This window comes from Halictus rubicundus, chromosome 8 (genome assembly GCF_050948215.1).
Source record: "Halictus rubicundus isolate RS-2024b chromosome 8, iyHalRubi1_principal, whole genome shotgun sequence".
NCBI lineage: Eukaryota > Metazoa > Arthropoda > Insecta > Hymenoptera > Halictidae > Halictus > Halictus rubicundus.
Window position 1 is genome coordinate 6,201,995 of NC_135156.1, and position 26,523 is coordinate 6,228,517.

At 42.5% G+C, this 26,523-nt stretch overlaps 1 protein-coding gene and 1 non-coding gene across 4 annotated transcripts in view; one reads left to right on the plus strand and one right to left on the minus strand.

Annotated features, from left to right (window-relative positions):
- The window catches only part of LOC143356443 (pseudouridylate synthase RPUSD2), a 262,149-nt gene that overhangs the window by 216,021 nt on the left and 19,605 nt on the right, over positions 1-26,523 (plus strand). The gene's annotated exons all lie outside the window — the stretch shown is intronic.
- On the minus strand, positions 15,915-15,987 carry Trnar-ccu (transfer RNA arginine (anticodon CCU)). Its single transcript has one exon. It is a non-coding gene; the product is annotated as a tRNA-Arg (tRNA).

Below are 26,523 nucleotides of genomic sequence, written 5' to 3' on the forward strand. Positions count from 1 at the left end.
TGGGCCATCTGCGACGAGAGTCGATTGTTTATTGTGTTTCCGCTTTTGTTTCTCCTCGTATGTTTGTTTTTCATCGGTGAATGGGAACCACTGCGCCACACGTCACAGCCAATATTTTCCGTTGTAATATTTATACGTCGCGAACGCAGGATACGTAAACCGAAAGCGGGACAGGGTTGATTTTTTGTGTCATCGCCGCGGACTGGAAATTACCATTTGTACACTCCGATATATTTTTTTGGACCTGCCAACAATGTTGCTTGTGTCGCTGTTCTTGTTTCTTCAAGCACCTACAAAAGTATTCGTATTTATTAAGTACTTAAATCACCAAGAAAGAATAATCACCAAAAGTAATTGCATTCGTGTATCGTTCTCGAGTTCGCTATTTTGTAAGTCTAGAATTTTGTTTCTTCGTGTAAGAAGGAACGTAGCTTCTGAATCAACCTGTACATCATAGCAAAGGACATTAATAATGCATGATCATGAAGCTCTTTTTACACAGATTTTTATGAACAAGGTTTTAGGGGTCGCAGTCGAAGGAAAATGTATGTACATATTCCAGAAGAAATGAAATCATTATTTGCTTTTAGCTTTTTACTATATACTCGATTAACACTTTGACTGCCATACTAGAAACCTCAAAAATTCCATAAAATCAAAGTAAGTTATTTAATGAAATAAAAATTGAAAAAATTAAATGTATGATATTGAGTAGTCATCCAATCATCTTGCATTTTACAGATCCTAACCAAATTTGGTAGAATGAATATATTAACTTGAAAATTCATTTTAAAACCTGGACAAATAATTCCGTCACCCACATTTGGGTGACATGGCAGTCAACCTGTTAAAGAGGTTGCATCTGTTCTCGGACTGCAGGTGTGCATATAAAATCACATCTTCACTTTGAATTCACTTTTATCGTACTAGAATGCCCGCAAAAAAATCAAATCATTCCATTCAAAAGGAATTGAAGGTTACCTTCATTTCCAAAAAAAACCATGCAGATCAAAAGAAATTACAGACATCGTTACATATAACTTTCTCCTCTTTCATTTCTTTCTAATGCTTACGTGGAAATCCTGTATACTTTCTTGTCATTTTTAGAAATAGGCTCACTTTTAATACTTGGTAGGTTTAGCGTCGAGGAAACATCTTGCAGGACAAGACACTTTCATCGAATCTAGAGAGCCAGAGCGCAATCTCGCTATAATAAAACTCGTGTTTATGTCCCTGTGTGGGAGTGCTTATGCCTAGTGTTTCTAAGTACTGGCGACAATGGACTCTCGTTATCCTCGTAGGAACCGCGCGGCCGTGATATCCTTGGCACGGATATCAAAGGAATTCGTGCTGGTTGTTTGAACGCGTCGTCTGCCAGCTAGCCTGCCATTATCAGCGCAGTTATCTTATACCGGGACAAGGTCCGCGATTTTTGCTAGCTGTTTCAAGGCCGAGGAAAAAACGAGGATGTCCTCTCTCTTCGACGCAGCTTCCGCTGCTTCGAACTCACGATCTTCCGCGAATGTTGCAACTTGCAACACTGTTAACATGTACGACGGTCATTATACGTGTCTGTCTTGGCCTTCTGGGAGACAGCATTAGCATAATTGCGCGATAACGGTGACGGGCGATAAGCTTTCGTAAAAACCAACGCTGAATTAAATTATACGATCGTGCGATTCTGGAGCCCTAAACGTTTTTTCCGCTTGTAACTAGTTGATGGAAAATTTTGATTTTTTTTGTTGGGCGATATTTTTACTGTGTTTTCGTTTTGCTTTTTTTTTTTTTTGTTGCTTGAAATTACAAATCGGGTGGATCCTATCTGGGTGTCGAAAATTAATGAAATGCAAAAGATGCGATGTATAATTTTAAAAATGCGGAAATGGCGTCCTCGCGGTTTAATTTCATTGTTCCAGTGGAATACAGTTGAGAACCAGCGGTACCTTCAGGAATGGTCTCTTAATATTCGAAAATGTTGGATGGGTGGATCCCCAGTCGAACTCGAAATCGAACCGTCGCGGTTGCGCAACACAAGATAGAGCTCCTCGGCGGCAATCATCCATTTGCGCAACATGGTTGCTGGAGAATCCTGCCAATTAGTGCATCGCATCGGTCAATTAACTCTTTCAACAGCGTTTGGATCCTGGGTTTCTCCTTCGGTATACTGCGAACACGTCTACAATTAAATTCGCGTTTAAAACTCTGGCGGGCGCGGGAAATTCGAACGCGTCTCAAAAATCGAATCCTCTAAACGATCGAGTATAAGTATCGAGGTCAACAGCGTTCGCTGGAAGAAGCGAATAGTTGGAGAATGCGACAGAGGAGGGGGGGGGGCGATGCAACTCGACGTAGAAATCGTCTCTGACGACGATTTCGCAACGATTTCGCAACGGAGAACCCGTTCCCGCGGGTGAAGGTCGCTGGATAGATCATTTGGGTCAGCCAGCGCCGTGATCCCTGCCAGCGAACAATAAAACGCGGATGCTTACGTCATTCCGCGGCAGATCGTCTTCGAGCGATAACGAGGATTAATTTGCCGTGGCATTCTTGAATTAATTGCTGGTCCCGCGTACCGAGGCCGGGGAAATCCTGGTAACGCGATACTTGCTCCATGTCCGGCCGGTACAGCCGATCTGCGAATCAGTTTCAACTCTGTGTCCATTCGTATTCCCACCACTGAAACGCTAGACATGCTCCGATCCTTCAAATATTTCTTTAAATTCCGTAAATTTGAGTTTTACATTCAGGCAAAGATTGACTAAAATTCATATTTTTCTAACGAGACCAGTTTCGATGCTTCATACGGGTCATTTTTCTCCCAAAAAATGTATTCGATCGACGTTCTATGAATTGTATCTAACAGATGATAATTGTATCTGGAGTTTCTCCTTTTTCCAGAGAATCGTTCAAATAATTTCGGAGACACTTAGCCGGACGAACTTTAATTTCATATTCCCCGGAGCTAATGCTCTTTGCTTAATGCTCGCCGCGAACTTGATATCCTCCCGCGAAGTTAATGCTGTATCCGGTCTCTTAATCTCCGCCAGCGGGCTCGGACGCCTGCAGGATCCTCGGGCGACTTTGAATTTCATGGGCGAGCCACGAAAAAGTTGTCTGGAACGTCAACCGTGGCTACGAATTTCCGTAAATAATTGGATTAATTCCTACGGCCGACGTGTCCCGCGAGTTTCTTCGACAACCTGCTGTACATATATGCATGTGGAACGCGTGGCCAGTACCGTGGAGAAGTTTTGGCGCAGCGGGTAGAGTATCCTAATTCTAATCCCGGCGGGATTCGAATCTGTGTACGGTCTTTTTTCGTTTCTCTTCCACATTTCGATTTTTTTTTATATACCGTTTATTTTAAAGTGGTCGCAAGCTAGGTCATTAGCGACCACACGGTTTACAATTGAATATAGAAGCAAAGGTTACGGTTAATATTTACATTGTGGTGAGGTACAGCAAAAAACAAGTTTATAACAGTTTATATACAGGGTGGTCCACGCAACTTGCACACCTATATAACTTCCAAAGGATGCGTTGCACGAACAAGTTTTGTATGCAGAAGTTGCATGGTCTGAAGAGGTACACTATGTAATGCATTTATTTTTTTTTACAGGTGGAAGTGTTTCGGTGATTTGAATGTCGACTTTGTTTTTTCAAATGAAATACTATATTTTTGATACCAAAATATGGAAGAATGTCGAATTCTGATTAAAAAAGTATTGACCTTCATTAGCCCCAAACCTAATAATTAACGAGTAATTTCACTTTATTTCCTGAAAATTTTCTTCGCGTAATATCAGGTTAGAAAAATAAAAAGAAAATTAAATTATTTTTTTTTCTTTGTAAGAAAATTAAACTACTGAACTACTTTATTTCCTGAAAATTTTCTTCGCGTAATATCGGGTTAGAAAAATAAAAATAAAATTAAATGATTTTTTTTTCTTTGTAAGAAAATTAAACTACTGAACTACTTTATTTCCTGAAAATTTTCTTCGCGTAATATCGGGTTAGAAAAATAAAAAGAAAATTAAATGATTTTTTTTTCTTTGTAAGAAAATTTTCAGGAAAGTCGACTCTCAAAGCTCCGAAACACTTCCACCTTTAAAAAAAATAAATACATTACATAGTGTACCTCTTCAGACCATGCAACTTCTGTATACAAAACTTTTTCGTGCAACGCATCCTTTGGAAGTTATATAGGTGTGCAAGTTGCGTGGACCACCCTGTATATCAATAGATTTAAAAAACAGAAGGACGTTTCCAGTATTGTTCTCGTTTAAATTTGTCATGAGATCATTTTCGATGGAGAATCTGGATCGTTGAGAAGAGAATTTAGAACATTCGAGTAGGATATGTTGGATGTTCTGGGATCGGTATGCTATAATTGTATATTTAAACGATTTTCAAATTTGATTTGGATCCGACTGTGAGTTGTTTGAACTCTTTGGAATGATTGGTAGGTTGCATTCAGAAAAATCTCCCTAGGACGGGAAATAAGATCGATACAAAGTATTATAATCGGGGTTTTCCACCAAGAAGAAACAACTTAGTGATATGTTTAGTGTTTGTTGGAAGTAGTTTAGTAAACCAATAGGAAAATAGAAAGAGAGAAAAATGGAGTCCAAATCGAAACCTAATAAATTGCTACCAGCCAGCAAGCCAGATCAAAGAAAAGGGTTCCAAAGATCAACCAAAACTTTGTACAAAGTTGCAGAATCGGAAAACACGCAAGATAGAAAGAAAACAAACAAACTCGACGGTATTAACCCTTTGCACTCGAGTGGTGACTCTGAAGCACCACTAGAAATTGTTGTGGCATTATTTCGAAGAAGTTACAAAAAATATTACAAAATATTTGTTACATTACAAAATTTGTATTTAATAGATTACTAAACATTTAAATATTGTATGTAGAAATCGGATCAGTTTCGTACGAATGAAATGAAAATATTGTAAGACGGAAGACAAATTTAGTTTCAGATTGAAAATAGCGCCGAGTGCAAAGGGTTAACACTAGAACTACCTAAACAGTCAAAATGACTGGTGGATGACTTCTTCTTTCACGATTACTGAAACTATAAAAACGTTTTCACGAGAAATTTTTTACTATATCTCTTCTTCGGAGTACAAGTTACTATAAAAATCGTATGAAATCTGAGAAAATTCAATCTTGCTGTTATTATAAAGGGATAAGTCTAAGTCACGTTTAGGGCTCGATAGTTCTAGTGTTAATTGGCGGACGCTGAATCGATCTGTTGTTGAAAACATCCTGACAGAGACCGCCAGACATAGTGAAACGATCGGGAAGAATTACAAGTTCGGCGGGACGATGGATAGATGACATCGAGAGAGGGGGGAGAGGGGGAGTCAAACTAAATTTTCGTTGCTCGCGTGGAACCGAGAAACTCGTTCGAATCGTCGTCGAGAGAAAACGCGGGTTCTTCGGCAACGGAGAATATGTACTTGGTTCAATCTATCGGTGTCCGGGACCAAGCTGCGCGGTGTATCGTGTAGACCCGATACAGAACGCCATCTTCCGTCGATCGATCGATCCCCCGGTATCTTTAACAAGACGTCTTCGCGTCGCAACATCTGTACCCCGGCGACAAAAGGCTTTTGTTGGCCGACTTTGGCGCACCGTTTGACGTAATGCTGCGCGGCGAGAGTTCCGTTTCAGATTCTTGACAGCCTGCCAGCTGTACGTTTTAATATTTTACCGACCGATACTCCCGCGGTGATCGAGATCATCCTGATCACTGAAAACGGTCAGCGAACGGCGCTGAGTTATCCTGAAAACTTCTATCAGGTTGTTTAGTCATTACATCATTTCATAAACTTGATTTGAAAGTCAAATCAGATATCTGAATAAAAGCTTCGTATCCTTAAATTGATGTATAATAAATCGTATCTAATTAGTCAATAGTATTTCTCGACAAAAACTATTCTAAAATCTGACATTTCATATGCAACAACCTAATAATAAAAGATGTACAATTTTCACGATGCTGGCAAGCTGTTGTTCCATTCTAGTGGACGAAGAATATTTATACTATACTACCCAGCGATTATGCGGACGCCTACCAAGCGCTGGCGGAACCAAAATGGCGGCCTCGCGTGCCGCAGAGCATTAAAGGATTCAATTGGCTGTCACGTTAACTTTGTAAGTCGTATTGGCAGATTCTACCAGGCGTGAAAAAGTTTTCTTTCTTTCGCGTGGGATCGCCGTCCCTCTATCCATCGTTAAAAAATGCCAGTCTATTTGTTAAAAATACGTTACGTAAAATTCGCTAATGCTTCGATCACGTCGCGGCTCCGTTTGCGTTTCATAGTCTTCGTTGGAAATTATGGAAATGATATTCCGACGAAATCGGTGGTCGCTGCCGGCGTGGGAATCCACGGGAATCGTCGTTTGCGTAACGAATTGTCAAACATCCACTACCCGGGATAAACTTTCCGCGAGAAATACGCGTTCGCCAGCCGACGATCATTTCCTTTAACTTACGAGCCCTGGAACGGTGAATTTTCATCGAGATCCTTCGCGTTTGTACATTGTACCCGGCCCGGAGAAACAAATTCGGCCATTTTGGTACACGTTGCGCGTCCAATTCTGTATTCCCTGTTCATTCTTCGCCGAAATGCAAATTTTTCGTCGCACACAGCGTTCATTTAAATAAGCACAATTATTTATCGTGTCTTTTGTCGGAATTGCAATTTTTCTTGGTGTAAAAGAACTCGTATTCGAACAGAAACGGAAATAATTAATGATAAATAATTACCCGTGTTCGTTTGAGAATTTCCTGCCTCGACGGAGTTATTATATCCATTTTGTTCTTCTTTGTAATATCAGCGATGTGTGTATTTCTCTTGCAGCCTAAGGCAAATCTGTGAATTAACTATTGATCATATGGAAAATATTGTTGAAGGAAGAGATGCGCAAATACGCGGTGATTATTTAATGTGTCGGATTTGAATAGTTGAAGTTATGCACCAGCTAGACTAATATTAGCTTTAATAAATTTACTATCTCATTAATGTGATTACGGGTTTTATGCATTCATGTCAAAAACGGGTACATCAAATGCAAAATGGTGAAATGATCTGAAGAATTCAGGAATGCTACTGTAGTACTATTAATTCGTTAAAATGATTAGAAAAAGAGATTCGTGACTATATAGCTCCTGGATCTTACAATTAATGCAGACAATTTTTATTTTGCATAAATTATTGTTCTCCTGTTCCAATTAACGGTTAACATAAAAGCAATGTACTAGAAGCTGGTTTTCACTGTCTAACAATTTCGTCGGCCTGCGTACGTGAAAAACGAACGGAACCAGGGAAGGATCGTCTGATTACGTGAACTATATATTTCGCCGGCCGGGTCGAAGCAATCAGAGTGGCTGAATTTTTACGGTGCCCGGTGGGCGTTTCACGTGATTGCATTACGGATTTCATGGGGTCGTGGACAGCTTGCATAAGGACTCGTCGAACAGCAGAGCCGGTGAAGTTTCGAGGATTGTGTACCGAGAGAGGGTCGCGTTAATTCTGTCCATTTAAGGGTGAATTCCTGTTCGAGCGCGAGCTACAGGTGCAAGACCGACGCGCAAACGTCAACTGCACTTTAATCACGTTTCGAGTGTCCCTTGAGCAGTTTATTAGAGACCCGTTTTTCGACGCTTATTATTCCAGACGGCGCTTAACGAGCGAGCATTTCAACGACCGATAGAATTTCGTTAACCCTGAAGCTGGCCCTCATCTTTCTAATTGCCGACGACTCCGACCTCCGCGTTCCCTGATACTGAGGTGCTCAAATTTCTCTAGCTTTCAGGCTTTTTTTTAACACTCCTGCCGGGAACCTAGTTTATCCGGACTTTTGGCTTTCTCTCTCTCTCACTCTCCGGTTCTTGGAGTCGTGTCCCCCGCTTGACGACTCCTTAGGCTGGTTCAAAGTTTGATGAGTTCGCAAGATTCCATGCTTCGAGATCTTAAGGCGCGAAGTCTTCAAGTCCACAAGATCCCAAAGTTTCTACACTCTCAAGTTCTAAGCTCTGAAGTTGTCAATCTTTTATGTTCTCAAGCTTTCAAGTCTCTAAGCTCGCAAGTTCCTACGTTCCCAAGTTCATGGTCTCCTAAGTGCCGAAGCTGCCAAGCCCCCAACTTCTCGTGTTCCTAAACTCTCAAGTTCTGAAGTTATCAAGCTATCAAGCTCTCACGTTTTCAAGCTTTAAAGCTCTCAAGTCCCCAAGCTCTCAAGCTCTCAAGTTCTCAAGCTCTTAAATTCCCAAGCTCTCAAGAAGTCCCCAAGTTCTCAAGTTCTGAAGCACTTAAGTGCCCAAGCTCTCAAGTTCCCAATCTTTCAAGTTCTCAAGTTCTCTAGTGCCCAAGCTCTCAAGCTCTCAAGTTCTCTAGTGCCCAAGCTTTCAAGTTCCCAAGCTTTCAAGTGCCCAAGCTCTTAAGCCCCCAAGCTCTCAAGTTCTCAAGCTCCCAAGTCCCCAAGCTCTCAAGTGCCCAAGATCTGAAGTCCCCAAGCTCTCAAGTTCCCAAGCTTTCAAGTTCCCAAGCTCTTAAGCCCTCAAGCCCTCAAGATCTCAAGCTCCCAAGTCCCGAAGCTCTCAAGTGCCCAAGATCTGAAGTCCCCAAGCTCTCAAGCCCCCAAGCTCCCAAGTCCCCAAGCTCTCAAGCTCTCAAGTCCGCCAGCTCTCAAGTGCCCAATCTCAAGTCCCCAAGCTCTCAAGTGCCCAAGATCTGAAGTCCCCAAGCTCTCAAGCCCCCAAGCTCCCAAGTCCCCAAGCTCTCAAGCTCTCAAGTCCGCAAGCTCTCAAGTGCCCAATCTCAAGTCCCCAAGCTCTCAAGTGCCCAAGATCTGAAGTCCCCAAGCTCTCAAGCCCCCAAGCTCCCAAGTCCCCAAGCTCTCAAGCTCTCAAGTCCGCAAGCTCTCAAGTGCCCAATCTCAAGTCCCCAAGCTCCCAAGTCCCCAAGCTCTCAAGTGCCCAAGCTCTCAAGTGCCGAAGCTCTCAAGTGCCCAAGATCTGAAGTCCCCAAGCTCTCAAGTCCCCAAGCTCTCAAGTCCCCAAGCTCTCAAGTCCCCAAGCTCTCAAGTCCCCAAGCTGTCAAGTCCTCAAGCTCAAAAGTTCCCAAGCTCTCAAGTCCCCAAGCTCTTAAGTGCCCAAGCTCTCAAGTCCCCAAGCTCTCAAGTGCCCAAGATCTCAAGTCCCCAAGCTCTCAAGTCCCCAAGCTCCCAAGTCCCCAAACTCTCAAGTGCCCAAGCTCTTAAGTGCCCAAGATCTCAAGTCCCCAAGCTCTCAAGTTCTCAAGCTCTTAAATTCCCAAGCTCTCAAGTCCCCAATCTTTCAAGTTCTCAAGTTCTCTAGTGCCCAAGCTCTCAAGCTCTCAAGTCCCCAATCTCTCAAGATCTCAAGCTCTCAAGTGCCCAAGTTCTCAATACCTCCAAAATATCAAAAGCCTCACAACTATCAAATCCCCGATTTTCCAAAACCCGAATTTTCCAAGCCTCCGAGTCTTCATCCCCTTGACTTCCCAACTGCAAAACCCATCAAGATTCTCACCCCCTCGGATCCCAAAGCCCCGAGACCCCAAAACTCTTCCACTTTTGCTCGAGTCGCTTCTTCGTTGTTGCGATCCGCTCGAAACACCGGTTCAATTAATAAACGTCTCATGTTCAGAATTCTGCATGGCTGGTCAACAATCGTTGCAACACGCGCCCTACAGACTCCGGTTCTTTCGTGTGCGCCAAGCCTCGACTCAAAAGGAATCAGGCTCGTAGATCCCGTCAACGGGACGATTTATCATCCGTCCGCGGGATAAATAAATTCACCGGTCGGATAATTAATCTTGCGACGCCGGGCACGTCGTAATTTCAGGCTGGCTCTCGCGAAAGGGGTTGTTGTCCGTCGTGGTCGGGCCCGGTCGATGTCTCGTCTTTCGGTGTCGTGTGTCCATCGGGTCGCCGCCTAATTTATGCGGAAACTAATTCGTGGTGCTCATGAAATGCAAATCGACGTAGGGACACGGCTCGAATCTGCAGCGAACTGCTCCGTTCGGGCTCGGACGGTTTTTAATCGGCCTGCAACAAACAAAAAACGCGAACTTAAGGGGATACTCCCATTTAGGGCTGTCAATTTTTACAACTTGAAATGGAAAGTGGAAGTGTGAGTTGCATTTCTCTAATGTTTATTTATTTTTTTAACATCCAACACCATTTGTGCACATTTTGTGCAATCCAAATCATACCAGAATACCCTCTCGATATAGTAAGTCAATATTTTTAATTTATTTTGATTCAGACCATAGCCACATTCATGATGTATATTACGCAGCATATTTGATATACTGAGTATGTTTTATACAGATAAAAAGAGACTGCCACGGTTAGGGCAACGGTTTCCGATAAAATGTAAATGTGGAGGGGCCACATTTTATGGGGGAAATCCAATTCATGAGCCAGGGTCTACTAAATTCGAATCGCTATTGTTCCCGTAACCGGCTAAAGAATATGCGAATGCTGTACAATAAATTATTCGGTGCCTCGTTTTTTCGTAACAAAATAAACAAGAATCGATTCTGCGTTACTATCCGCCTCTTTGAAACCTTCGGTCTATTTTTTTAAAACTAACATTACATCTTCATACCATCCCTTTGTATTTTACTATTACAATTTAACCGTATGTAAAATTGAAAAATGTGAAAGTTATTCTATAGACGAACCAGGTATTGTTTAAGAGTTAAAAAGAGAAAAGAATTTATTCGTTAATCATGCAGAGTTAGTAACATTGATGTGGAGCATGTAAAGTTTGCGAAATATAATTTTCTGTTTGACAAAACAGCCAAAAAAAGTCGAAGGATCAATTTCCAGGGGATCACGGGAAAAGTAACATTTGAACGATAGCAAACCGCATTCCCTTCAGTATCGAGAACGTAATTGCAACAACAATTCGCAACAGTGTCGCCGGTAAAATTTGCAACACAATAGCCACGAGATGTACAGACATGTCGAGCAATAATCGCGAATGTAATAATCCCAGATCCCCGCAGCTCGTCCGACGAATACAATAATCCCAGAATTTCAGTAATCGAAAATTCGCGAGCAACGCCGGGAGCTTTCCGCGCATTAATTCGCACGGTTCTGATAATCGCGAGTCGAACGCGATGATACTCGAGTCTCGATAGCCTTATTCTCGAGAATTGCGGCGAGTTTGTTATCGAGGAACTTCGGCGAGAAAGTTAGCGGAGTTACGAAACTTGCTAATTTCAAGAATTTGAATTGCCCGCCGGACGCGGTGCCGCCATATTGAGGGTGGCGGAGAGAATGTACGCTTTTGCAGATTTTGTAGACTTTTCAGACGGTTTTATAAACGTTATACACTTTATGAATTGCCGTTTTGTTCTGTAAGTAAAATGGAAACTCGACTGAAGTTCTAAGAAATTTTTGCTGTATGGATATTTATACTGAAATATATTTTTTGGACTGCTTCGCAGATCGATATTGTAAAATAAATTCTTTTCTATCCTATCAGAGGCCGTTTCAATCGCGCCGAATAAAATAAAATCTCCATCAGACTCCACGACACTTCTATAGCAACGAGTTTCCAACAAACCTAAGCTCCGGTCGCATAAATATCCGCGGTCCAGCAACGATAGTGAATAACAATGTCTCCGGAACGATGATAACGTCGTTCGACTGGTGAAAACGAAGGAGAACGAGGGCAACGAGTGGGGCAAAATAATAAAAGTACCGGCTGTGAATGGCGCCGATGTATAACAATCGTGTCGCGCGAAGTTCTTCTCTCCTCAAAATGGCGGATCTCCGTCGAAGTCAAACGGCTGGCTGTCGTCGCTCGGCTCCTGTTATTATTCTCTAGGGCGCAGACGAGCTCGCAAATACCCGCGGGAAAATGTCGCATGAAATCCTAGTTAAAGAGGATCGATGGGAAACGAGCAGGAGGAAAAATTTCCGTCTCGCTTCTCGAACGACGCCGATTCAAAGCGGCCTTCAAACGGAAGCTCGTCAGATTGTCGGGTACAAAGTGCTTTGCTTTTTGCGTTTCTTTGCGATTACCCTTTGTATCGAGACGGTCCACCGTTTGCGAGAAATAAAAAAATCATTTCGATCGCTGGGCACGACTTAATTAACAATCGAAAAATTTCGGAGATCATTTTCTTCGAGGCGATAATTTCCTTCGTCAATCGGCTTCAAACTGCCTGAATCGTTTCTATTGAGAAACAATCTACGTGCCTTTTAATACTCTCAAAAGTAATATAGATTGCCTTTAAATTTCTCTACATTGTCTTCAAACTCCTGCAATCTTTGTGAATCGGCTTCAAACTTCACTAATTCTTCCTCAATCTAATCTGTATGGCTTTTAATAGTCACGGAAGTGCCGTGCTTTGTTGCCAAACTTTTTCAACTCGCTCTAGATTGTCTTCAACCTTCTACAATCTTCCTCAAATCGCTTCAAACCACATTCATTGTTCTCCAATCTAATTTGTATGGCTTTTAATAGTCTCGAAAGTACCGTGGTCTGCCGCCAAACTTTTTCAACTCGCTCTAGATTGTCTTCAACCTTCTACAATCTTCGTCACACGGTTTCAAACTCCATTCATTGTTCTCCAATCTAATCTGTACAGCTTTTAATAGTCTCGAAGGTACCGTGTTTTGTCGCCAAACTTTTTCCACTCGCTCTAGATTGTCTTCAACCTTCTGAAATCTTCGTCACACGGTTTCAAACCCCATTCATTGATCTCCAATCTAGTCTGTATTACTTTTGATAGTATCGAAAGTGCCGTGGTTTGTCGCCACACTTTTTCGACTCGCTTTAGACTGCCTTCAACCTTCTGCAATCTTCCTCAAACGGCTTCAAACCCCATTCATTGATCTCCAATCTAATCCGTATTGCTTTTAGTAGTCTCGAAAGTACCGTGTTTTGTTGCCAAACTTTTTGGACTCGCTCTAGTTTGTCTTCAACATTCTGCAATCGTTGTGCATCGGCTTCAAACTTCACTAATTCTTCCGCAATCTAATCTGTATGGCTTTTAATAGTCTCGAAAGTACCGTGGTTTACCGTCAAACTTTTTCAACTCGCTCTAGATTGTCTTCAACCTTCTACAATCTTCCTCAAACGGCTTCAAACCCCATTCGTTGTTCTCCAATCTAATTTGTATGGCTTTTAATAGTCTCGGAAGTGCCGTGGTTTGTTGCCAAACTTTTTCAACTCGCTCTAGATTGTCTTCAACCTTCTACAATCTTCCTCAAACGGCTTCAAACCCCATTCGTTGTTCTCCAATCTAATTTGTATGGCTTTTAATACTTTCAGAGGTACTGCAGATAGTCTTCAAACTTCTCGAAATTGCTTTCAATGTTCTCTAGATAGTTTTTAACCTTCTACGGTCTTCGTCAATCGGCTCAAACCGCTTTGATCCTCGCACAGTCTAATCAATCGGTTTCAAACAGCCTTGGTCCGAGGCCTGACATGAGGTGCTCAGTGTCCAGTTGCGAGGCATGCGAAGGCGTTCAATGTCGCAGCGGGGCTGGCCTTTGGCATTCTGGATTCGAAATATCGCGGAAATTGAATCGAGGACGCGAGGAACGGAATTAGAGGGACGAGCAGATCGATGGTAGGGAGCTGGTGGGTGCGTGCAGGACTGCGTGAGGCTGGTCCGAAAGGTCAGAACAGCAGAGAGTGAGGTCTCTTGGAGCGTCAGGTTTAGGGGTCGCAGCCTGGCAGGGGGTTGCCTGGCTGACTTCTGACTGTAACAGATATCGTGTAGCCCCAAAAACAACCGGCTCGCGATCCTTGCAGATATTATCGTGCACCGGGTCCGAGCCTAATAAATCAACCTGTCGCCGAGGTTCGCCTGTTCGCCTGTTCGCCCTCGACCCGCAACACACTTTAACCACCACCACCCCCCCTCGACCCCCGTCCTTCCTTCAACCCCCATCCCTTTAGTGCTTGTTCGACGGTATATAACTAAGCCGCGGTGCATGCCGGGAGGAGCCTTCCGTGTCTGAAGATTAACCGACGCCAGCCAGCTTCGTTAAGCAAATTGTTACGTCACCTACTATTCCTCACCTTGGGATTTTCTTGCGATGTTCGACCGGGTTCGCATCCTGGGATTTGCTCAAACCGTGGACGTCATTAGGCAGCCGTGAGACTATGACTGTTCTCAATTAGGGAACGACGTCTTTCTTCGGTCTCGTTTTTTAAGCTGTTGGCTCCGATGTTGGTTTACCGAGTCATTCTGGTTCTCGAGGTTCTTTGGGAGTTCTTGTGTTTCTACTTAACGCTTTGACTGTCACGTGGGTGATGTAGATACGTACAATTTGACACTAGGTTTGCGGAGCATTAAAAGTGAATATTTTACATTACTTTATAAAAATAAGAAGAATGTGTCTATCCAAGTTTTCAGCCATTTTTTAAATAATATATACCTAAGGAAATAAGTTTCTTGAGTAATTCCACGTAGATGGATCTTCACAATCTCACAATAATCGTAAATTAAAAATATTAGAACCCGTCATTTTGACGGGTCCCGTAAACCCAGTGTTAAAGCAGTGGACATATTAAAAAGATTTAAAACCATATGGACAAAGCCCCACAAATTCTTTTAATCCTCCGGAAACATTTACAGGCAAAATAACATCACAACGTTGAACGTCACGGAAACATTTGCCCTGCAAGCTTACCGTTCCCAAATACCGCGAAAAGATCCCGCAACCGGATATCCAATTCCGTTATCGAGCCGGGATCATCCATCGGACATCTCTCCATCTAAAATTCAACGACTCCACCCGGATCCACCCCCTTGTAGAGCTGTTCCACGTTGCACCCTCGTCCGAATATTTTTGCTGTCGGCTTCGAACGCATCAATCTCCTCTCTCTTTCCGCCTTTGTTCCGGTTCTTAATCGCGCAACCAGACGAAGGCACTTGTGCTTCATCCCCCAAACTGATATCAGCCTCCCCCCACCCCACAGAATCTAAAAGAAACTCGTTCCGTTGTCGTTGCCGAAAGCCCTCAGCCGATTCATTTCCTCGTTCGGCGATCCTTCCGAAATCTCTCGATCCTCTCGATCTCGTATTCCGACGATTTTCCACCGCAGGGGGATGGGGATAGCGAGCGATCAGACGCAAAGAAACGTCTATAAAGGGCCTCCGAGGCTCTCTCGCTTGATTTTAAATATTACAAAGCATCCGCGAGCTCGTTTCGACAGCGTCCCGAGCTGATTTCTCTTCCGGTTGAGCCACACGCGCGCGTTCCTTTAATTTCCACGGGTTTTTCTTCAGGCCAGCATTGTTTTCGCTTTTGGCGAGCTGGGGGGGTTGGAGAGGGGCGACGATCCACAGATCGATCGCTTAATACGGCGAACGGGGACGGAGAAAGCGGACGGAAAAGAATTGAAATCCACGGATCGAGAGCAAAAGTTGCCTGTGCGTTAGAGTTGCGTGATTGTACGTTCGAGGCGCTGAGAATCCGTTTGTTCTGCTCGCAATGGAGAGCGAATTCCGACCGAGCTTTTCGGCTTCTTTGTCTTTTGCCCGCTTGCGTAAGCTGCTGCCATACTTGCCGACGATTGCCTGTTAGGCGCTCGCCTGATGAGACCGCGAGAAAATTCTTTTTTACCGGCCCTTTTCCCTCCCGAGGCTCTGGAAAGGCGATAGAAGTCAGACGCGTGGAATTAATCAACAAAAAATTCTGTTGCGTAAACGACGCCACAACAGAGCAGCAAATGTACAGTTCTAAATTCCCTCCGTCAAAAACCTCAGAGTTGGAAACGTGGAATTTATAAATCGGTGGCTGTAAATAAAAAATTCTTCCGTGTAAGAGACGCCATGCTACGACAGCAAATTGGCAGTTCTGAATTCTCTACGTTAAAAAAAAAAATGAAAAGTTGAATTACCCCTGGTGGGACTCGAACCCACAATCCCCGGTTTAGGAGACCGATGCCTTATCCATTAGGCCACAGGGGCTCTTGAAGCACACTCGATCAGCCTACTATTTTCAATCAATGATAATTCTTCCCACGTCAAGCTAAATTGTAAATTGTCTTTCCAGCTTCAATTTCTCTTCTTTCGAATTTTCAACGTGCGGAAGTAAGCTTCAAAGTTGGAGGCTTCAAAGCTTCGGAAGTATCCAGAGTTTGGCTCTCAAATCCGAAGGAGATCGAGATCCGAAAAAGATCCAGCGATCCAGTTTCGAGACTCGCGGCGGCGTTAAAAATCGGCGATTCTCCATAGAAACGACGACGGGCGCCGGTGCGCTTCGGGAAACGAGTCGTTCATTGCATTACGGGGATCGTGCCGCATCAATTCTGGCAGACGTCGAAAGGTGGTTGATTTCCACAAGAAAACCGAAACGTAAGTCGTCTCGGCGCGTGGCCCGTTGAATAACGCAACGCGGTGGCTGCTCGAGGCGTCTCCGTTATTCCACGGTAACGTCCATTGAGTTCGGGGGTGGCCGGGGGTGGCATTCAGAAGGGATACGGACGATTTTTATTTGCATGAAAATGAGCCGCTCGAGGGGCCGGGGGTGCGGGCGGGCAGAGCAGAAGCAGGGGCCAATTATTTATGCGGTGGAACGAGCCGGATAGATTAAAAATTCTGCGGGGGTGTTTGCGGGGATGGTTTGCGACGAGGGGATTGAAGGGCGACGGAACACGGCTCCGTCGATTACTCCCGTTCCTTTCTTATCGACGGTCCCCAGGTTGTCTCCGTGAGAGGGCACTCGAGGGCTGCGGCTAACGAGAGAGACGCTCCCCCGAAAAGCTGCATAACCGGCTAATTGGACAGCCTGTGGCCCCCGCCCCGCCCCCCGGACCGCCCCGTGACCGCCCACCCGGTAATTGAGCCGGATAAAGAATCCTTCGGCGGGAGCAATTAAATGCACGCCAGAATACGCGGGAAAGGACAAAGCGAAGGCCCTTGTCCGGCGGCCGATCGGTTTGATCGTGCCACCGGGAAATTGAGAATGAAATTATTAGTAGTTCGGAGCTGCGGACGACGGACTACAGCGCGATGTTTGATACTCGCCCCGTGGATCGGGCTAGACTCACTGTGATCCTTTGATACGGTTCTTTGCTCTTTTCCTTAACTCGCCGATCGATTTTGATTCGATGAAGTCTCCTTTTTCGGGTGGCGATTGCTGGTGAGCAAGGATTCGTGGCTTTTTGGAGACGCGATTGTTGTTAATGCCGCGGATAAATATAACGGCGAACGGATTGGGAGAGGATGAAGGCAGTTTGAAGCCGATTGAGGAAGATTGAAGACAATTTGGAGTAAACTGGGCAAGATCGTAGAAGGTTGAAGACGATTTGGAGTAAACTTACAAGGGAACATATTCAGATGCGAAAATCCGATTTTGATGAAACTTATGGGAGCTTATAGTTCTTTGAAAAATATTTGACACGTGTTTTTCTTTATCGGCAGACATCCACTTTGAAGGGGTGAAAACAGCCCTCAAAGTTGGGGGTCAAAACCATATTTTTTGAGATATCTCGGAAACCAGAGGTCGAAAAAATTTGAATTTTTTTTTAAATTGTGTGTTTTTCAATGGGAAATGTAGTCGCACAAGAAAATTTTAACAAAAGTTTTTTGTTTAAACAATATATTAAAATTTTGAATTTTTTTTGCAGTTTCTTTTATTTATTGTTAGTTCATTTTAATGTAAACTTGGGTGTGTGATCTTTGATCCAAAATAGGGGATACATGTTTCAGGATTTTCTTTTTTTTTTGCCATTTAACAATAATTATGCATAATGGAAGATAGTCTTGCACCTGGCGTGCGTAGGAAGGAATTCTGACTTGTTTCATCGAAATATAAGCATTTAGTATAAACGTGTATAGTATTTTAAACAATATCACTGGGTTATGTGTCGTTTATTGTTTTATTAGCAGCTAAAGAAGGTGGCGCAGGTAGCAGCGGGAAATACTTCAGTCAACCACGTTCTAAATAATTCTTTCGTTAGTTTACCCGATGTGGAAGCTTCAATATGGACATTAGGTGCCGTGAACACACTTCTTCGTACACGAGGTCCTAACTGCCCTTTGACTTCTTTCAAAACAATATACAATGGCGATAGCAACTATCCATCAGCTGAAATTGTGGGCTGGATAGTGTAGTTGTGAGTTGTTGACGATATGGATTGGACAAGAGCACCCGTTTCTTTTTCACCTTTGTGTGAAAGTGTTCGACCAGAGTGCAATTCCAACTGGAACCCACTTTGATCACTATTGAAAATATTGCTTTCGCCATAATTTTCAAAATACCCTTTCACATGACACACAAAATCTTCTGCTGCTGCGGTCAAATCTGTTAAATGGTTACTATGATGGCGGGTAACGAGTTTCGTCGTTTTTCTTGATACTATATTATAGTTCTCTTTAAACTTCCACACGTGTCAAATATTTTTCAAAGAACTATAAGCTCCCATAAGTTTCATCAAAATCGGATTTTCGCATCTGAATATGTTCCCCTGTTAGGAAGATTGTGGAACATTGAAGATAATTTTGAATAAACCGAGGAAGATTGTAAGAGGGCTGAAGACACTTTGGATTGAAGAATGTTTCAGTCGATCTACCGAAGTTTCACGTGAATCTACATAAATTTTGAGAAGACTAGCAGAGCAATTCAGACTGATTCGAAGCTAGATAAATGCAGCCCGTGGGAGATTAAGAACGTTTCTCGAGTGAAAACTTAAAGAATGTCGCGTCGCAGGTCTGTTAATCACTTTCGGAAGTTGCAAGCCGAAAATTCCACGGTCCGCATAGAAACGGGAAAAGTTACCGAGGCAATGAGCTCGGCGGTGTTTCAGATTCCTGTAAATTCCGCGGGAACGCTTCCGCCCAAGTAAATTTCCCTTTGTGGGGGGGTGAGTTTCGTGGGGGTTTGGAACGCGTGGTCGGGTCACAGCTCGTCGGGGCGTAAATTTAAGGGAGCAACAGCTCAGCATGGTGGCGCGTGCCCTTCCTGCCGCAAGTTCTTGCCAGCGGTTGCTGCCAAATTCAGCAACAAGTTCGCTTCCGGGCTTGTTCGACCGTCCTCTGTCTTCCGTTGTATTTCTTGGCAGCCAGCTTCGGCCAAACACTGTCGCCGATCTCTCCCGAGTCGCGTCAATTCCAGCAACAAGTACCGCTTCCGTTTGACTATTCGTCGCAAACCAATTTTCTCTCCCCTCTCCCCTCCCCCTCTTTCTCATTCTCCGGTTCATCGTCTCGCGTGACGAGCAAACCTCATTCTGCCCTCGCAGAAATTTTCTCCGACCGTTCCCGGCCGGTTATCGTTATCGCCGGCCCGTGAATTTTATTATTATTGCCCGGTAATGTCCGCGATAACGCTGCGCGCTGATATAGTGTCCCGATACAAGCCCCGACCGCGATAAAAATGAGAAACGGAACGGTGGAGTTTAAGCTAATGGCCGGGTTTCTTTTATTCCTCCTTAACGCGGCCGCCACCCGTGAAATTAACGGCCTCGTACACTCTAATCCGCGCCGGCCTTGAATATGTTTCTACCCCCGCGTCGAAATCTTTTTATTTCCGGTGGATGGACACGATTTTTAGCGACGTTGGTTTCCATATTGTTAGAGACAGAACACAACAACCCCTCTATCCGAATTCGAAGAAAAATATCCGAGTTTCCTTGGACAGTTTAATATCCTTGGCCCACTGCTATAATTCACAGCTTACGTCAAATATCATGGAATTAATCATACGGGAATGTCGTGGTAAAAATAGTGTCTATTGTTATGTTTTCCGAGTAGGAGGTGCGATATTATGATTTAGTATGAGGAAGTCACTTCCAGCACGTGTTGACCGTGTGTTTTCCTTCGTGTTTTCGTCGGACGGTGGTCATAAAGTAATTAAAACTCATCGTAGAAACTAATTTTTACGCTAGCTCAATTTTTAGAGTTGACCAACATCTGACTTTGCCCGTCATAAAATTGATGGCTTGGGCTAACCGAACGGTACAACACCTTCTACCTGCATTTTATCGCCCTGCGTACCATACCTAAGCAGGTAATTTTGCTTGTAAATCAAAAACACATATTGCTGTCGAGTCATTGGGAAACGAGAATGGACAGGTGACCTGAAAGATGGCACCAAGTCCTTACAAATAATGGAAATTATATCATTGAATAATATTAACACGTTGAATGCCATGTCACCCATATGTGGGTGACAGAATTATTTGTCCAGGTTTTGAAATAAATTTTTACGTTAACCCTTTGCACTCGAAGCTATTTTAACTCCAAAACAAAACATTTCTTCCGACCTAGAATATTTCCCTTGTACACATTTTTTTTCGTGTTATACATACGAAAATGGTGCAATTTACTCGTACAATACTGAAATGTTTAGTAATCTATTAAATACAAACAAATTTAACAATGTAAAAAATATTTCGAATAATGATACAGCAATTTTTACAGTCGCCATTCGAGTGTTAAGGGTTAATATATTAATTTTCCCAAATTTGATTAGGATCTGTAAAATGCAAGAAAGTTGGAGGACTACTCGATATCATACATTCAATTTTTTTCAATTTTTATTTCATCAAATAACTTACTTTGATTTGACGGAATTTTTGAGGTTTCTAGTTCGGCAGTCAAAGCGTTAAACATGTATTTTTATAAATTGATTCAAATGTTTTCTTTCAAATACGGCAGAACTCTCCCTCCAATCTAATATATTTTTATAACAGTTTCAAGCCCCCAATATTTGCAATTTTTGATGCTCCGCGAATTGAAACACGGAATTTCAAACAGGAAGAATCGTAAATACGACCATACTTTTAACCCTTTGCACTCGGCGCTATTTTCAAAACTAAATTTTTCTTCCGTCTTGGAATATTTTCATTTTATTCATACGAAACTAATCCGATTACCACATATAATAATTAAATGTTTAGTAATCTATTAAATAGAAATTTCGTATAATGTAACAAATATCTTGTAATATTTTTTGTAATTTCTTTGAAATAATGCCACAATAATTTCTAGTGGTGCATCAGAGTCACCACTCGAGTGCAAAGGGTTAAAAATATTTTTACACTTTAACCAGTGATAAAATTTGCACACCAACGATGTTTTCAATATATTTTCATTAAGAATTTACATTTGCGTATAACATGATAAATTATTTAAGAAGTATTTTATATGTATAATTTACGTATGATAAAATACATGTAAGGATGCGCGATGCTGTTTCACTAACAATAAGTGCAGGAACGTTTCCTATTTCCATGGTGTTGTAAGGGAGAGATGCGGATAGTTTACCTAAGCACCTAAAAGCATTTTTTTGTGCCATGCACAGCAGGCAACTGTCAACGCGCTCTCGAAAGGCCAGAAAAAGGAAAAAGATGGAAAAAGGCCTGGAAAAGGTCCGAGAGGCCAGAGAAGAAATTCGTTTCCAAAGCCTGACACGATTGCCGACACCTAAACGCTAGGACCAAAACTGGGGTTGTAATGTTGAGCCGGCCCTACTGACCTGCGAGGTATGCATTGACCTTTAGGAGCCTGAAACTTGTCCTGGCAAATGCTTCGATGATCCAGTTCGTCCAGAGAGAGGCAGCGGGTCAGCGGACGGCGGTCGCACGTGGAACACTGTGTTCCTCGGCGACGTTGCGGCCTCTCGATTCACCGGCTCGAGATAACCGCGACGGAATCGACCGCGAGCATCCCTTATCTCTCGCAAGTTTCAACCCCCCTCGAGTTGGGGGAGGCAAGAGGCGTCCTCTCTTCCCGGCCGCAACTCGTGATTGCTCAAGTTATGATTGAACTAATCGAACCCGGTGGCCCGTTTGCGGACTCGCCGCGAGAGGATTTCGTGCGAGGAGTTCTCCGAGTTATTGGATCGTTAAAAATTTAGTTTCGAGCCGGCTCTCCGAGCTGTCGAGACGACGACTATATAGCGGAGAAGACTGAACGAGCGAACGACGGGTTTTCCGGTAAACAATCGGAAAAGATATTACATGTCCGTTCCGGGTATCGTCTAGATTTCGTTTTTTTTTTTGTTTGCTTCCACGAGTGTCTCTGAAGCGCACCGATAACAAGACGATTTTTTTTTATTTTCGAAAAAGTATCGCCACGGAAACGATTCGAGCGGAAAGGAGTAAACGATAAAGTGCACTCTGCGGGATTTTATTTTTTCCTAAGCGGCCCTGTAATGGCCGCGGCGTCTACAAGGGCGCATTTTATAGGGGATGAACCGTAGAACGACCCAGTAATTCTTGTTTGGAAAAAAAAATCGAGGAGGAGGTCGGGGGAAGGTAATGCGGTTCTTCAATTCTGCGGTCAACATTTTGTTGTTCCAGTACTGTACTTTCAGTATTACAAAGCCAACTGGTCCTCTCACTCGAAGGTGGTCTCTAAATCGAAAATTACTTCTCTAAACAAAAATTACACCAAAATCTGCGAATTGCTCGCAGACGAAGAAGAAATACCAGCATCAAAAAAATTGAGAAATTATGCGAATACTGAACCTTTAATATTCACGAATCCAATTAGCCCTCCAACTTAGTGTAGCTTCTAAATTAATAATTAGTAGACTGTGAAAACATTTTTAAAAAATTGGTACCGTTGTTTTTAACTCACTAACATTACTGAAAGAGTAAACAAATGTCTGCATATCCCTTGTGTCTTGTAATTAACGCATAATTTTCGGATCTATCAAGTTGGGAGTTTCTCGCAGATTTCTGAACAGACCGAATGAAACATATGATGAATAAACATGAACAAAAATTCGACAGAAACGAACATAAATCGAACAACATTTCCCACGATTAAGAGATACAGTGGCTCACGAAAGTTATCGAACGCTTGCGTTTACAAATTTTAATGAAAAAAATAAGATGTACTAAACTAATCTGTATAGAACAATTTGGTATCTGTAGTAAGGGGGAAGTCTCAAGATTATGTCAGTAAAATTTGAAAAGGATTCAACAGCGTAGGCAGAAGTTATGATATGTTTATTAGAAACAAGCATAATAAGTGACTCACAAAAGTATTCGAGTGCTACATATATTATTACATTATTTAAGGTTAATATTTTGTTGGAACACCTTTAGCAGTAACGATGTGTCTCAATCGACGTTCCATACTATAAACCAATGATTTTGTAAAAGTACACTCAACGGAATTTCATACTTCTATGATTTTTTGTTTCAATACCTCCTTTGAAGTTATTTGATATTTATTTAATCTTTTTCCGATTTTAGCCCATACATTTTCAATTGGATTTATGTCTGGACTTTGCGATGGAGTAGTTCACATATGTGGTGTGTTATATATGATCCATTCTTTCACAATTCCTACAGTATGCTTGGGATTGTTATCTTGTTGGAAGTGGAAGTCTTCCAATAATCCTAATTTACGGGCACTTTCTTTAAGGTTGTTCCTTAAAATATTTAAATTCTTATATTTATCGAGTATTCCATCAATGAATACCAAATTTCCGGTGCCACTTGCTGCTATGCACCCCCACACCATAACCGATCCACCTCCGTGTTTCACTGTTTGGTGTAAATTTTTAATTTCAAAATTCCGTATTTGGTTTTCTCCAAACATAATTTTGACCATCTGAAGCAAAGATGTTCAATTTAGACTCATCCGAAAAGATGACTTTATCCCAGAAAAAATTATCTTTATTGAGATATGCCTTTGCAAAAGCCAGTCTTTTTTTCGCTTTACCGCATTAATATATGGCTTCTTTCGTGGTACACTGCCATGAAAATCATTATTTCGTAAGATTCATCGACATAGTTCGGGATGAACTTCTTTATGAAACATATCAGCTACCATATTTGTGAGTTTAGGAGCGGATATAGTAGGATCTTTTTTTATTTCGCGAATGATAATTTTCTGTTCTCTTTCAGTTAATTTCTTTCGTCGACCTGATCGAGCGTTGTTCGCAATTGTTCCTTCATTTTTTGATTTGTTAATAATAAAATGTATTGTAGACTTACTTCTGTTTATAATTTCTGCAATCTCGTTATATGATTTTCCATCCTTATGCAATCGAAGTATCATTTCTCTTTCACACTTTTGCGTTTCTGACTTTTTAGTCTCCATTTTAACTACTACTGTGTACAGTTCTACGTTGCTGTTACGGAAACGATGCCTTGACATCAACTGAACGTACCAATGTTTTCATTTAGTAGTAATGTGTACAATCCTTTCTAAGAAAGATGAAAACATATCAACAGCGTTACAGCGTTCGAATACTTTTGTGAGTCACTTATTACGCGTGTTTCTAATAAATATATCATAACTTCTGCCTACGCTGTTGAATCCTTTTCCAATTTTACCGACATAATCTTGAGACTTCCCCCTTACTACAGATACCAAATTGTTCTATACAGATTAGTTTAGTACATCTTATTTTATTCATTAACCCTTTGCACTCGAAGGTATTTTAACTCCAAAACGAAACATTTCTTCTGACTTAGAATACATCCCTTGTATATATATATTTTTGTGTTATACACATGAAAATGGTGCATTTTACTCGTACAATACTGAAGTGTTTAGTAATTTATTACATACAAACAAATTTAATAGTGTGAAAAATATTTTGAATAATGACAGAGCAATTTTTAGTGGCGCCTTACAGTCGCCATTCGAGTGCTAAGGGTTAAAATTTGTAAACGTAAGCGTTCGAATACTTTCGTAAGCCACTGTACGTTTTTGAAAAAAAAGAAAGATGAAAACATATCAACAGCGTTACAGCGTTCGAATACTTTTGTGAGTCACTTATTACGCGTGTTTCTAATAAATATATCATAACTTCTGCCGACGCTGTTGAATCCTTTTCCAATTTTACTGACATAATCTTGAGACTTCCCCCTTACTACAGATACCAAATTGTTCTATACAGATTAGTTTAGTACATCTTATTTTATTTATTAACCCTTTGCACTCGAAGGTATTTTAACTCCAAAACGAAACATTTCTTCTGACTTAGAATACTTCCCTTGTATATATTTTTTTTTGTGTTATACACATGAAAATGGTGCATTTTACTCGTACAATACTGAAGTGTTTAGTAATTTATTACATACAAACAAATTTAATAGTGTAAAAAATATTGTGAATAATGACACAGCAATTATTAGTGGCGCCTTACAGTCGCCATTCGAGTGCTAAGGGTTAAAATTTGTAAACGTAAGGGTTCGAATACTTTCGTAAGCCACTGTACGTTTTTGAAAAGAACCGCAGCCACGGACGGGATGTTTTCGCGAGAATCGACGTCGGATTTCGAGTTTTCGTTTTTTCCGTGTGGACGGAGGGCTCGTAATGGAGGTTTTTCGTGGAAGCAATCATTGTTTCGGAACTGTCCCGGGGCCGGTTTGCGCGGCTCGCAGGCCAGCAGCCGCGTGCATTTCAATGGAGATGTGTGTCAGGCCGGTATGTGACCCGCGTTAAATTTGGAAAGGTGCGCGGAACCCGGTGCTCCACGCGCACGGAGTGTGTTGCACTTTTCAAATGTCACACGGTGCCCGGGTTCCGTCTAGACCGGTTAATGTTCTATTCGATGGAAATCCTATATACTTCTATCGCCAACTACGCCCCGTTAAATTAGACAAATATCCGCTGGACCCGGTCCGAGACACCGCCCCGTTTCGCATTTGCCTCTCGCCATTAATTATTTACAGAACAATCCGCGGCGCCACGGAAGCCTCTAGAAACTTAATATACCGTTGCGCAATCGTTCGCGCATAGTCCTGGAACCTCGGACGATCCCCGAATTCCTATCAATTCGTTTCTTTCCGTTCGAAGCGAGAGGAGATCGAGAGACTCATTTGGAACTCGCTGGAGAATTTATACCCGATTCTTTATCGTTCTATCTTTATTGCTACAAATTAATAAAACTCATTTCGCTCGACACCCGAGTGTACCGATGCATTTGTTTATGTATAAATGTGGGTTCTAATGAGGAACGTAAAGCGACGAATACAGTGAAGAGACTCGGTGACAAAATTGTTCCTGGGTCGCATATTGCGTGGATACCCGACGCAAAATTATTTCGATCGGTGCTTCGCATCGATCGGTCGGTTATTAGGGGCACTAATTCGAAGAGGAGGTCCTGGCAGGATCGTCGATCCTGTGACGTCCTCGTACATGTCCCCGGTGACACGGGAAATTGGGTAGGATGATTCTATTAGCTGGAAGCGGTTCCGTAGGCGAACGATCCTCTTCCGTCGGACACGTCGCGCAATTTCGCACAAGAGTAGCCTTTAGCAGTGAATTAGAAACGCATTTAGCTGGCTAAATCGGGGGACAGACCGAGCTTAGTCCTGCTCCTGTATCTGGGGGCCTTTCAATGACCGCCATTTTGTCACCGGAGCACCGAAAACCTCCCTAATCCAAATCGATTCGGCGAGTATCGACACTGGCGATCGTCTAAATAAATTCTGCAGCTTTCAATTTTCGAACTCCGCTCAAGTTTCACGCCCAAAATAAATGTGATTTAACGTCACTAAAACGGGACTAATTTTTATTCGGACGATGCAG